This window comes from Antechinus flavipes, chromosome 4 (assembly GCF_016432865.1).
Source record: "Antechinus flavipes isolate AdamAnt ecotype Samford, QLD, Australia chromosome 4, AdamAnt_v2, whole genome shotgun sequence".
Taxonomy (NCBI): Eukaryota; Metazoa; Chordata; class Mammalia; order Dasyuromorphia; family Dasyuridae; genus Antechinus; species Antechinus flavipes.
The window spans coordinates 369413773-369427161 of record NC_067401.1 but is presented as its reverse complement, the minus strand read 5'-3'; the positions used below and the strand labels follow the sequence as shown (position 1 = coordinate 369427161).

Below are 13389 nucleotides of genomic sequence, written 5' to 3'. Positions count from 1 at the left end.
AAAAGATTAGTTCTCTGCTTTGTTTGTGATATGCCCTGAGGCCTATGGTCATTTGTAAATAAACAATGGGATCCACCTCTTTCTTTAGCCTGGGGGAAGGATATTTAGTTGGAAGAAATCCTCCATCCAGGTAGCTACAACCATTTAGATTAAAAATCTAGGAGACCAGATTCTTTTATTTTTTCTTTTGCACCATTTTAAAAATCATTAAAATATTAAGATAGAAGGGTCTTTAAAGAATTGTAGCAAGGAGATCTTTTAGTTATTTTTTTTTATTATAGCTTTTCATTTACAAGACATATGCATGGGTAATTTTTCAGCATTGACTCTTGCAAAATCTTCTGTTCCAACTTTCCCCTCCTTCCCCCATTCCCTCCCCTAGATGGCAGGCATACCAATAATAAGGTGTTTAACATTTGTTGAATTTTAATTAATTTTTAATTAATGATTTAATTAATAAAATGTTAAGGAACATCTCGGTTGGGTAAACAGACTTCTGGTCTCAAAACCAGGAAGACCTGGGGTCAAGTCCTAACTGACATATATGTTTCAGAATACAGACCATATACCCATACTAGCTAATCATATACTAAGACTATATGACTTTTCAAGGAAAATAGATCTGCATTGTTTCAGAAAGTTTCCTTACCTCGGAATTCCTTATAACAATGAAATCACAGGTACAGAACCTACCTTTTGCAAATCTCTATCTTTAATTTCTGTTTATACAAAAGAGATAATATGAACTAAACAGGCCCAGAAATCAAAGAATTGGAGATTCAGATCTGGAAGGGACCTTAAGAATCTACTCCAAACCCCTCATTTTGAAGATGAGGGAACAGGTTGAGAGGTTAAGTGACTTGCTGAGAGTTCCAACGCAGGTCATTGTTGAGATCTGAATACAGATCTTGCTTACTCCAATGCTTTTTCCACCAAATAAAATACCCTATCACAGAGAAAAAGTATAAAGTATACGGGAATAGTATACAGTATATTGCATATTGTTTACAGAAAAGTGAGCTTTCTAGAAATTACTCTCTCTTTAATCCATTTTTCACATTTCCACACCCTGCCCAGGGCAAGTAAGTTGCACAGTAGATAGAGCACCAGAACTGCAGTTAGAAAGACCTGAATTCAACTATGACCTCAAACACTAACTGTGTGACCCTGGGCAAGTCACTTAACCCCATTTACCTCAGTTTCCTCATCTCTAAAAATGACCTAGAGAAGAAAATGGCAAGTTGTTCTAAGTATCTTTGCCAAGAAAACTGTAAGTAGGGTCACAAAGAGTTAGACACAACTTAGCAAACACAAATAAACAATCAAAATAACAATAATAAAAACCTGCACAGCCTCACAGTCCAATTCAAGCCCTATCCAGTTCAATGCCATAATACCTTCCCTGGCAACAGCCCACCCCACAAAAATCTATAAATTTCTAGGACTATCTCATTCACTACCTTGGATTATTATTTCATTTTAAATGTACTTTTTGGTTGTTGTTGTTGTTGTTTTCTAATTAAAGTTAGGATCTCTCTGTGTTATGTACTAAGTTAGACTTGCAACAATATTTGTTGGATGAATGAATGAATTTAGCCTAAACACTCAAACTTTTCTTGTATATACGTTATCAGTAAGAAACTAAAAGCCAGATTCTTTCAAAAAGAAAATTTTTAAATGCAGCATGTTGGCAGGTCTGGATAAAATAGATATCACTTTTATGAGTTGTATTAATGTCTAAATCTCAAGGAAATTATGACTGGGAACATTCTTAGATAACCTTGAATCCATCTCAAGCTTAGAGCTCTGAAATTCTGATATTTTGTAACATCTGAGAACTAGAAGGTTATTATTTTCACATCAAAAGTAGACCTAATCTCAATACCTACTAATTAACTGTGACTGTCCTGAGAAGTTCAGTAAGAATCTGAGGGACAACTCAAGACAAATACAACCTAGCTTTAAATGACTATTCCAATCAGCCAATGGAGGGCTAGGGGTGAGGGGGTGGGGAGAGGGGCAGTGCCCGGGATTGGGGGAGAGAAGCACACAGGACCAGGATGAGATGGCAGAGTGATAAAATAGGAGAAACAAAGGAATCACAGGTTTAGAACAGTAAGAAACCTTAGGGGTTACCTAGTCCCCAACTTCTTAAACAAGGTCTCTTAACTGACTGTAAGGGTCACAAAATTATGATTTATTATCATTAAATATTTGATTTATACAACTGTTTTTATATACTTATATACGTGGGGGTCATATAAAAATTACTTGGACTAAAAGGAGGTTGTGAGTAGAAAAAATTTTAGAAGCTCTAATCAAGTTCAATATACCCATTTTATATGTAGGATGAAAGTTTATTAGCAGATCAAAACACAGTACAAAGTCGGCTTTTTTTTTGTTTTGTTTTGTTTTGTTTTCTTGGTTTAGGGGAGTACAGGCCAGGTGGATGTCTATAACAGAAACCACAATAACAACAATAATGATAGCTAACATTTATATAGCTTCTACTATATACTATATATTATGCTAAACACTTTACAAATATTATCTCAGTTGATCTTCACACTAACTCTGGGGTTTAAGTGCAATTATGTCACTCATTTTACAATTGAAGATGCTGAGACAAACAGAAGTTAAAGAATTTAACCAAGGTCACACAATTAGTAAGCTTCTGAAACTTGAAATTTGCTTAGAACATTGTTGTTCAGTTGTTTCATGATCATGACTATTCATGATCCTTTGTTTTTTTTGGGGGGAGGGTAGGAGGGTTTTTGGCAAAAGTACTAGAGCAGTTTGCCATTTCCTTCTCCAGCCTATTTTTACAGATGAAGAAATGGAGGCAAATGAAGTTGAGACCAAATCTAAATTCTGGAAGTCTTCTGGACTCCAGGTCCAGAGCTTTATCTACTATACCACCTAGCTGCTGACCTGAAATATAAAAGGTACTTAATAAGTGTTTACTGAATTGAATTGAATTGACTCCAGGCCTGATGTTCTATCTACTGCACTGATTAGCTGCCTCAGTGATTTTTGTCTCCTTTCCTTATATTTCCTTCCGGTTCAAATTTATTTGCATTCCAAGTCAGAGAGGATCTGGAAAATATATAAAGCTAGTTCAAAAGCTAACTAGCTAAACTTAGCTACTATTCAGCCCTAACTTAAATGAATGAATGAATGAATTGATAAATAAAGAAAGGAAGGAAAGAAGGAGGGAGGGAAAGAAGGAAAGAAGGAGGGAAGGAAAGAAGGAAGGCAGGAGGGAGGGAAAGAAGGAAGGAAGGAGGGAGGGAAAGAAGGAAGGAAGGAGGGAGGGAAAGAAGTTAGGAAGGAAGGAAAGAAAGAAGGAAGGAAAGAAGGAAGGAAGGAAGGAAGGAAGGAAGGAAGGAAGGAAGGAAGGAAAGAAGGAAGGAAGGAAGGAAGGAAGGAAGGAAGGAAGGAAGGAAGGGGAAAAAAGAAAAGACTTTATATTTGCCTGGTTACTCTGGCCTGGTTTTTGTTAACTGGGTAAGGTAGCTTTAGCACTAGATAATGATGGAGTTATCAACTTGCCTTTACCGAGGAAAGACTTTCCATATACTCTAACCTAGCAGATAGAAACTAAATTGAATAGTTAATGGTCCTAAAGAGATGAAACTCTCAAGTTGATATCAAGGAGAAGCTCAGCTACTAATTTGAAAGCCCAGCAGTAGTACACCAGCATTCATAAAAACAGCAGCCACCCAGAGACCCTTAGCCACAAACCACCTAGCAGAAAGCTGAAACATGCTGCCACTCCTTGAAATTCAACAAAGAACACTGTGATATAATTAAAGCATAGAAGTAACCCCTTCTGTATTTTACTTACATTCTCCTATAAATGATTTCTATACATGTCCATTTTCTTGAACAATAGTGTATTGAGAAAATGTGCCCTAGCCTTTTTGGGGAAATGTTAGTTGGATTTCTTTTGTTTTAAATTCTTTCCTCTGGCTGACTAGGAAAAGTAAAGACATTAATGGGAACTCATGACTAATATGGTTTTGAATGGATGTATACTTCCATAGTTCCATAGTTCTAGGATATTTTTTCTAAGGGACTCATACAAAAGAGAACAATGACCCAAGTGCATTTAGAAGAGAAATCTAAGGAGGCCTACTAAGGTTTAGTAACTTGCCCAGTTGTATGGGTAATTAAGTAAAGAACAGCAGAGTCAATATTCTAATCCAGAACATTTATGTAAAATCCAATGCTCAATTAGTGGAAAGACCACTAATCCTCCTCCAAAAAGAGGCCAAGTGTATTTGTAAATTGGGTCAGTGCATAAAGCTCTGGGCCTAGAGTCAGGATTGCTCATCTCCCTGAGTTCAAAACTGGACTAAGACACTAGCTATGTCACCTGGGCAAGTCACTTAACTATGTTTGTCTATTTCCTCATCTGTAAACAGAGCTATGGAAGGGAATGGCAAACTTACTCCAAAGTCTTTGCCAAGAAAACCCCAAATAGGGTCATGAATAATCAGAATTGAAGAATGACTATACTAGCATTCTGCATAAAACAGGCACTCAAAAAAGGTTGGTAATTAATTAAATCTCTGAGATTTACTACAACAGCCAAAGCCAAAGGGCCTGGGGGTAAAAGGGGAGAATTTTGTTCTCTTCAGGTAAAAGTACTATTGTGTAGATAAAATTGATTTTGAATTCCCAAATGTTTAACATTCAGAATCACACAAAAATATTTTATCTTACATTTTTTCCTGTTCTTTCTACTCTTTCTTCACCTACATTCCTATGCTTGTGCCTTATCATAGTGAGGTGATAATCGTAGGTTCCTGAAGGCTATGCCAGTGGAAGGAAACCTGGGAGGTCTTCAAGAACTGGCCCCACAATGGACTGTGTATCTGCTCTCTATATTGGGACAGTCACAAAATTCAGACCTGAATTTAAATCCCATTTGGGAAAAGTAAGTGACCTCTCAGTCTCAATTTCTTCATCTACAAAATGAAGAGATTGAACTTAATAGCTTTTAATGTCCCTTCCAGCCCAGCTTCAACTCATGATCCTACAACCAATAGAGCTAAATTTGCAGACAGACACTAATCCCTAGAAGACCAGCCAAAAAAAGTGATAATTTAGTCACAACAACTAATGAAAGTCATCTTCTTAGGCACCTAACTATGAAAGTGAATAAACCTGGATTTCTAGAACAATAAACTTTTCTGTTGATTCTACCTGCCACCCTTATTTAAAAATAACTCCTCCTTTACTCCCTAAATCTCTGAGTACTTAGGAGATGAGGGAAGCATCGGTACCATTTAAGTCAAGTACTCTTGACATAGACAAATTGAACAGTGAAAAGACATAAAGGAAGGGAAATTTAATAGCATGGTTTTAAATAAGCTAAGAGAGTAAGGTTTGAAAATCTAACTCAGAATTTTGCTACCATTTTTGTCACATTTGTACATGTGACCACAGGCATTTTTTACCAATTAGAGAGTAAACCTGAACACTCCTAATTCCTTCCCTTTCCAGTTGAACTGTCACCCTAACACCAACATTCCTACTGCAATATTCATGTTACTCCTTCACTCAAAAATCTTTACTACCTCTCCATTGACAACTACAGTTTAAACTTTTTGTTCTATCATTTAAGACCCTAAGAAATTTGGTTCTGACTTTTCTAACTTTATCTTCTACCTTGCATCGATTCTACATTGTAGATGAATTGGGATACTTTTTGTATCTTGTTTTTGTTTTCCATTTTTCTGCCTCTAGAATCATCTTTGAGCTTCTGTCTCATATTACCAATTGCCTTCAAACATTTAGGAAAACATGCCCCATAGCTACCTCAAGCTTACTACTGCCAAAAGAGAGGTTATCACCTCTACTCCCAAACTAAGTTATCATCCCAATTTCCTTACTACTATCAAGAATATCACTATCCTTCTGGACATCCAAGCTTTTAATGTCTATTTCATCTTTAACGAAACTCTCATCCTAATAAGCTGCCAAATCTTGTTTTATTATTTTTTTCTCCATACACACAACCACCAATCTGGGATACTATCTTGAGATCTGTGTGGCTTATTATCAATAGCTTTCTAATTGGTATCCTAGATTCAATAATCAACATAACTATCCAAATTATCTTCGTAATCTATAAATCTGACCATATCAAAACCCTCCTCAATAAATGTCAGTGTGTCCTCATTATTTCAAGAACCTACTATAAATCCTTTTACTTGGCATTTAAAGTTCTTCACACAATTTTGTCTCTTTCTGTCTTTATGGTCTTTAGTACATTAATACCCTTCATAGACTCTAGGATACTTGCTACTCCCGTTCCAGGCTCTATTTCTCATCTCTTTGCCTTTGTATTAGCTACCTATCACCCCACAACTGGAATACTTTCTTTCCTCACCTCTGCTTTTATGAGTCTTTGAGTTCCTTTAGACTCAGCTTAAATCCCACCTTCTTTATGGTTACATCGGCCCTCTACTTCCAACCCCAGTGACACTCCCACCAAGGTTACTTTCTAGTCAATGCTAGTTGATTACTTATCTTAAGCTTTTGTGGGGAATAAAAGAAGTGTAAGACAGGCCTCCTGTCCTCATGTAGAATTAGGAATTTAGTTGGAGAGGCAAGATTAATTCACATGAAATAATAGTAAGTGGTATAAGAAAATATTGTACAAAACTATGTAGCAAGCCTGTTTTACACAGTTGTCCCTCATGACCCTGGCAGATAACATGCCCATGTGGGTAAAAAGGACGATAATGGAACAAAAGCTTTTGAAAGAAAAACCACTAAGAAAAGAGGTGGGTTGGTGGATAAAATGCTGGACTTGGAATCCAGAAGACTCATCTTCAGATCTGCTCTCTGACCCTTACTAGCTGTGTAACTCTGGGCAAGTCATTTAATCCTCTTTGCCTGTTTGTAATCTGTAAAATGAGCTAGAGAAAGAAATGGCAAACTACTCCAGTATCTCTGGTAAGGAGTCACAAAGAGTAAGGCACAACTGAACAATAAAAATCATTCTAGAAAAATAACCCTCTGACACTGCCAAAACTCCGGCCTTCATCAACTCAACATTTGGATCTCTGCAATAGCCTGCAACATGTCTGCCTGTCTCAAGTTCCTCCTCTCCAATCCATCCTCCATTTAGCCACAAATGATTTTCCTAAAGCACCAGTCTGATTATGTCACCCCTCCCCTACAAGAAATAGATTCCAATAGCTCCTCATTGCTTCTAGGAGCAAATATAAAATGCTGTTTAACATTCAAAGCTCTTTATCACCCAATCCCCTCCCACTTTTGCAGTCTTCTTCCACTTTATTCTTTGAACCAGTGACACTGGATTTCCGGCTGTTCCTTACATAAGACATTCCATATCTTCCAGAAATGGTCTCCATCATCATCTCTACCTCCTGGCTTCCTTTATGTCCCAAATAAAATCTCATCTTTTACAGGAAACCTTTTCTAACTCCTCAATTCTAGTGACCTTCCTTTTCTAAATTCTTTCCTATTCATCCTGCATGTAGCTCATTTCTATGTATTAGTTTGTATGTTAGGTCCCTGATTAAACTAAAAGCTTCTTGAGGTCAGGGACTGTCTTGCCTCTTTTTAAATATCTTCAGGCACTCAACAGGTGATTAGCAAATATTTACTACTACCACCACCACTATACTACTACATTGACAACATAACAACTATTGCTGGCTGCTGTGAATGCTGCTACTCCTCCTCCTCATGGAAAGGGTGGTGCTAATGGATGATTGACATTTATCTTACTTGTAGTCCAAGCAGCTTAGTCTAGTTCTTATAGCTCCCTCTGGTGGAAGCCTGACATTACAACTGGGTGCAACAGAATGATACCTAATTCTGCAGAGCTTTGAAGAAGAGGGAATGAAGGAAGGTTGTAGTATTTAGGAAGGCTTCACAGAGGAACTGCTCTCAATATTTATTTTCAGGCCTTCTCTTTGTTATTTATTTATTTATTTTTTTTTTGCTAAGGCAAATCTCTCTACTTGCAGAAATGATCCCATTTCATATCATCTTCTCCAGTTGACTGACTCTTCTCTCATGTCCCTTCTCTCACTTATCTTCAATTTCTCCCTGTTTACTATCTATTTTCCTACCGCTAATAAACATGCTCCTACTTCTGCTATCCTCAAACAACCTTCACATGATCCATCCATCCCCACGAGCTTTTGTCCCATATCCCTCTTCTCTTTTGTGGCTAAATTCCTTGATAAGGCTGTCTACAATAAGCACTTCCCTAAGCGCCTTTTTTTTTTTTTTTTTTTTTCCCCCTCTTAAGGCTCTGTAGTCTAGTTTCTGATATAAGGCACAGTAGACAGATCAAAGCCTCGGGTTCCTCATAAATAAAATAGAGATAATAATAGCACTTACCTCTTTGGGTTATTGTGAGGATGGAACAAGATGATATCTATAGAGCACTTAGAGGACAGTTCCTGGCATAATCCAATTATGTATTTAATTTAATTTAAGAAATAATAATTTAAAATGCTGTCTGTCTAAGTTTATGGAACACTATTCTCTCCTCATTTTCCTCATCTGTCTGACTCTTTATTCTCGTTCCCCTTTGCTGTATTTTTCTTTAGGTTACACCAGCTAACTATGAGTGTCCCACATGGCTCTGTCTTGAAACCTCTTCTCCCTCTATATTATTTCACTTTGTGAATTCGTGAATTCCCATAGATTCAATTATTATTCCTTGATTACATTTACTTATCCAGTAACCTGTCTGCTGACCTCCAGACTCATCTCCAACCACCTACTGGACATCTCAAGTTGGATATCCCTTAAACATCTTAAGCTCAATATGGCTAAAACTGAAGTAATTATCTTTTCCCCAAAACCTTCCTCTCTTCCTAATTTCCTCATCTCTCCTGAAAGTGTTATCATTCTCCCAGTCACCCATTCTGAGAACCTACCCAGTTTCCTCATGTCCTCACTCTCATTGCCAAGGTAACAGATTTTATCTCCATAACAACTCTTGCATACTCCTCTCTCTTCACTGATATTATTACTACTCTAGTACAATCCATCATCACCTCACACTTAGACTATAATTGCCTGATAACTGATGTCTTGCACAAGTGTCTCGATCCTCAAGTCCATCCTCCATTCAGTTATTAAAATGATTTTCCTAAAGAGTAGATCTAATCATGTCACCCCCTCTACTCAGTAAATTCCAGTGGCTCCCTATCCACTGCAGGATCAAATATAAAATCATACAGTTGGAGTTCAAAACTCTTCATAATTCAGTCTCTCATAACTTTCCAGTCTTCTTCCTCTTTATCCCTCAATATATTCTGCAATAAAGTGATATTGCCTTACTTAAAGTATCACTCCTGCTCTGCATTTTCATTGGCTGTCCTCCATATCTATTATTCTCTTTCTTTCTCATTTCTATGTCGTTGTTTCCCGGTTTCTTTCTAGAGGCAACTAAAAATCTATTTTCTATAGGAAGTCTTTCCAATTTCCAGTAATTCTAGTGGCTTTCTTCTGTTAATTAACTTCCAATTTGTTCTATGTCTTGCTTGTGGATAGTTGTTGGTATGTTGTCTATTCCATTAGACTGTGAGCTCCTAGAGAGAAGAGACTACAAGTTTTTGGTTTTGGGGTGGTTTTTTTTTTTTTTTTTGGCCTTTCTTTGTATCCTTTGAAATCAGCAGTGTCTGGCATATATAGGTTATGTTTACTGACTGACTGAATGACATCTTCTGGATGAACATGTCCTAATTGACTGACCAGTTACCAGAAAAGCGTATACTCAAAATCCTACTTATGCCTTTTTTTCTGGAAACCCACAATGAAGAAAACATTATTAAGGTAGAAAGAGTCAAATATATTAAAATAAACTAGAGAAAGACAAGTAAACATAAATAAAAGGCTAGCAAAATCTCAACCAAGAAAATAGAATTTAGCCACTAGCAATACCATAAGGATTGTATTTGCAGAGTGTGCTTCCTTAAGAAAAATACAAACTAAAAACAGTAGAAACAAGAGCATTGCAGACAATTCTACACAGCTCTGTGAATTTACCCCTGACAGGGCACACAAAATCTTTCACTTGCTCATAATTTTTGGATATTGCTTATAGAGACACTTCCAGAACCTTAAAATGTCATCTGGAATAAGAGACTGAAGAAGACTGTATAAATAGCATGAACAATAAGAATATAAGCTGTTAAATTTGTTATAACAACGGGAAAAGACAAATTTAAGGGGGATCTTACAGTTTTTTTAAGTGCAGCAATACAAGAAGAAAAAGTATGTCTAGCAAAAGTAACAAATCCAGGTATCTAGGGATAAATGAGGTAATACTGTTTATATGCTATAGGTAAGATTAAAAAAAAAATTACAGAAAACTTAACACTTCCCCACATAGGTGTCTGCCCAGTCAGGAGCCCATTAGCATCTTGTCATAAGTGCCCCAAGCACACCCATGATATGAATTTTAAAGACAATGCTGAAACACAAAAGGCAGGCACTACCAAATAGCCAATGGCAAACTAGCATCCTCAGATACCCACTTAAGTTTTACCAGAAGCACAGGACTCTAGACTCAGAATCACCTACCTGCAAAGAAGGTAGAGCACAAGTTTTAAGGGTAAAGAAAAAAAAATCAAAGTTGACTTTGAAAAACAAGAACAAATATTTCATGTGCCAGATTTAGCCACCTATGAAACACTCTTTCAAATAGGAAAGATGATAAATTAGGAGAGAAAGAGAAAGACAGTCCTTGATGATATCATTTCAGTAAAGATAAGTTACCACAGAACCTATTTTTAATGAGAAGGAAATATTTTTTTCTCACGATGAAGCGCTAGAGAAACATACTGTAAGGCCTCTGGAGAACAAGAATTCTAAGATCTCAAAACATTACAAATCTTACTATTGATTATTCTGAGACTGATATCAATCTTGTGGATTATTCAGGATACCTATTTTTCCTTTTGTCTCCTATTATATACAATTTGGTGATTTCATGATACATTAGTATTCCACCAGAAAAATCAGATGGGATTAAAATCAGCCAATTTACACCAACAATTCTGGTAATTAGCCGCTCAACAAATATTGAGTGTCTTACAATATATGCTATACTCCCTGTTACTTTAAAGTAAAAATTCTGTTTAGAAGAAATATACATATATGGCTAAAATCAAACTTTTGTATTATTAGTAGAATTCTATTTTCGTTTATTCAGGAGAGATTCAAAGAATAATAAAACATTATTCTTTCCATAAAGAATTTTAAATTCAATAGAGGATATAAGAATGTACACAAATAAATATAACACAAGATGACATGTATTCCATTTAGCTAACTAAACATTTTAATCATAATATTTGTAGTTCAAGTAAGAAAAAGAGGAAACAATGGTTTCATTTAAGAAGTAAAGAAATGGAATAGCTTCTCTATCGCTAAATGGTTTGAGATTCTCCTCAAAATGACTCCAAGATCATCTCAAGTGATAAATTTTCAACAAGGAACAATTAGCAAAAAAAGAGCATAAAAATTTGGTTTTCAAACAGATAGAATCAAAACAGTCAAAGTATCTTTCTCCATCAATACTTCCTCAAGTCTCAGATCTTTCAACTATCCTTGTTCAACTGCTTCCGTTTTTTTTTGTGTGTGTGTGATTTCCTTCAACATTTACTGAATATGGATCCTACTCATCTTGGTACTGTTTAGCTACATAATTATGAATTTCTCATACTTTTAACATTCTAGCTCATAGTAGGCTTATTTATGCATAGTATCCAGCTATTAGAGTATAAATTACACAAACGCAGGGCCTTTATAGTTCCCATTTACATAACATCCTTGATCATTAAAAATTTGGAAGTTAGAGGTTAAGGGAAAGCTAGGGGTTGAGAAAGTTAGGAGACTAAAAATTTTTATATGTGATTCAATTAAGCAAACCCTTATTAAGTAACTGGCAACTAGGTAGCCCATTAGATAGAGGACTAGAATCACAAAGACTCAGATTTACAAGTTCAAATCTAGCCTTGAACACTCTCTAACTATGTGGCTCTGGCCAAGTCACTTAACTCTGTTTGCCTCAGTTACCTGTTAAATGAGCTGGAGAAGGAAATGGCAAAATACTTTAGTATCTTTGCCATGAAAACCCTATAAAAATGGGATTACAAAGAGTCAGATATGACTGATCTATTTAGTGCTTAAGTGTAACACAGCATGCTATATTATATACTTTGGAAATCAGGTGACCTCTAAACTCCCTTCAACCATCTAAATCTTATGATACAAAATAAAGATGTACACTGACTCCAAGAACGTGCAATAAAGTGACTGACAAAGAAGACAGGACAAACAAGTAACTATAATATGACAAGTGCTCAGGGCAAGTCTGAACCAGTGGCATGAAAGATCCAAGGGCAGACTAACAACAAGGAGGATCAAAAAAGAATTCATATATCCCTTTCTGTGCTATTCACCTAATAGGAAGTCAACAATTATTTAATTGTGTGCTTAATCATTGGAATTTAGACAGGATAAATTTATGGATACCCTTGAAGTGGGAATATAGTAATAATTCACATTTTAAATTTAGAAATTGCTTTTCTCATAACAATCTGATATGTGTAATATGTGTTATCACCTCCTTGTCATAGATGAGTAAACTGAGGTATTCAGAGGAAAAGTGACATCCAGCATCATACTTCCAGATGCATTAAGTCAAACCTTTCCATTCCAGAGCAATGCAATTTCTATAGCTTGCCTCTTTTTCTTAGGTACATGCAAAGCAAACCGATACTAACATTTTACCATCATAGCACTTAAGTATTTTTAATAAACATTTTAATCCATTTAAAAAATAATCTTTACTTAATTTATTTTCTAGCTTTTAAGGATGTATTTCCAGTTCCTCCAAAGTATTTTTTTTAACTGTTAGTATTAGTTCCACTCATACACTCTTGTAGCTCAGCGAGTTATGTGATTAACAACCCTGCCAGTCTTTCCCATTTAAAAATTCTTTCTTTAAATCCTTTCTGCCCCCAACCCCAATTTTTTTCTGATCCTTATTTTTCTCCACTATAAAAATTACCTTTTCTCAGAACTTTCTTCCTCAAGCCAGAGCTCAGTAACTTCACTACACTATATTTTTGCCGTTGGTAGCTTTTGTTGAACCAGACAATACAAAGAAGACTAAGGTAAATGAGTAAATGACCAAAGCAGTCATGTAGTTAGTAATCTGCTAGGGCTTCTCTTTCCAGCTTAAAATTAATGCACAGCTTTGAAAAAATAGGGGAGGAAAGTATTTAAAGAAGGCTGCCCATGTTCCCACAACAAATCAGCAAAAATGGTTTCCAAGCCCTGTTTCTGCACAGCAAATGTAAGTTTTAAAAATTATTC

General features: G+C 36.0%; 1 protein-coding gene across 4 annotated transcripts in view; it reads right to left on the bottom strand.

Annotated features, from left to right (window-relative positions):
• ESRRG (estrogen related receptor gamma) overlaps window positions 1–13389 on the bottom strand; it is a 608771-nt gene that overhangs the window by 289864 nt on the left and 305518 nt on the right. The window lies entirely within an intron of this gene.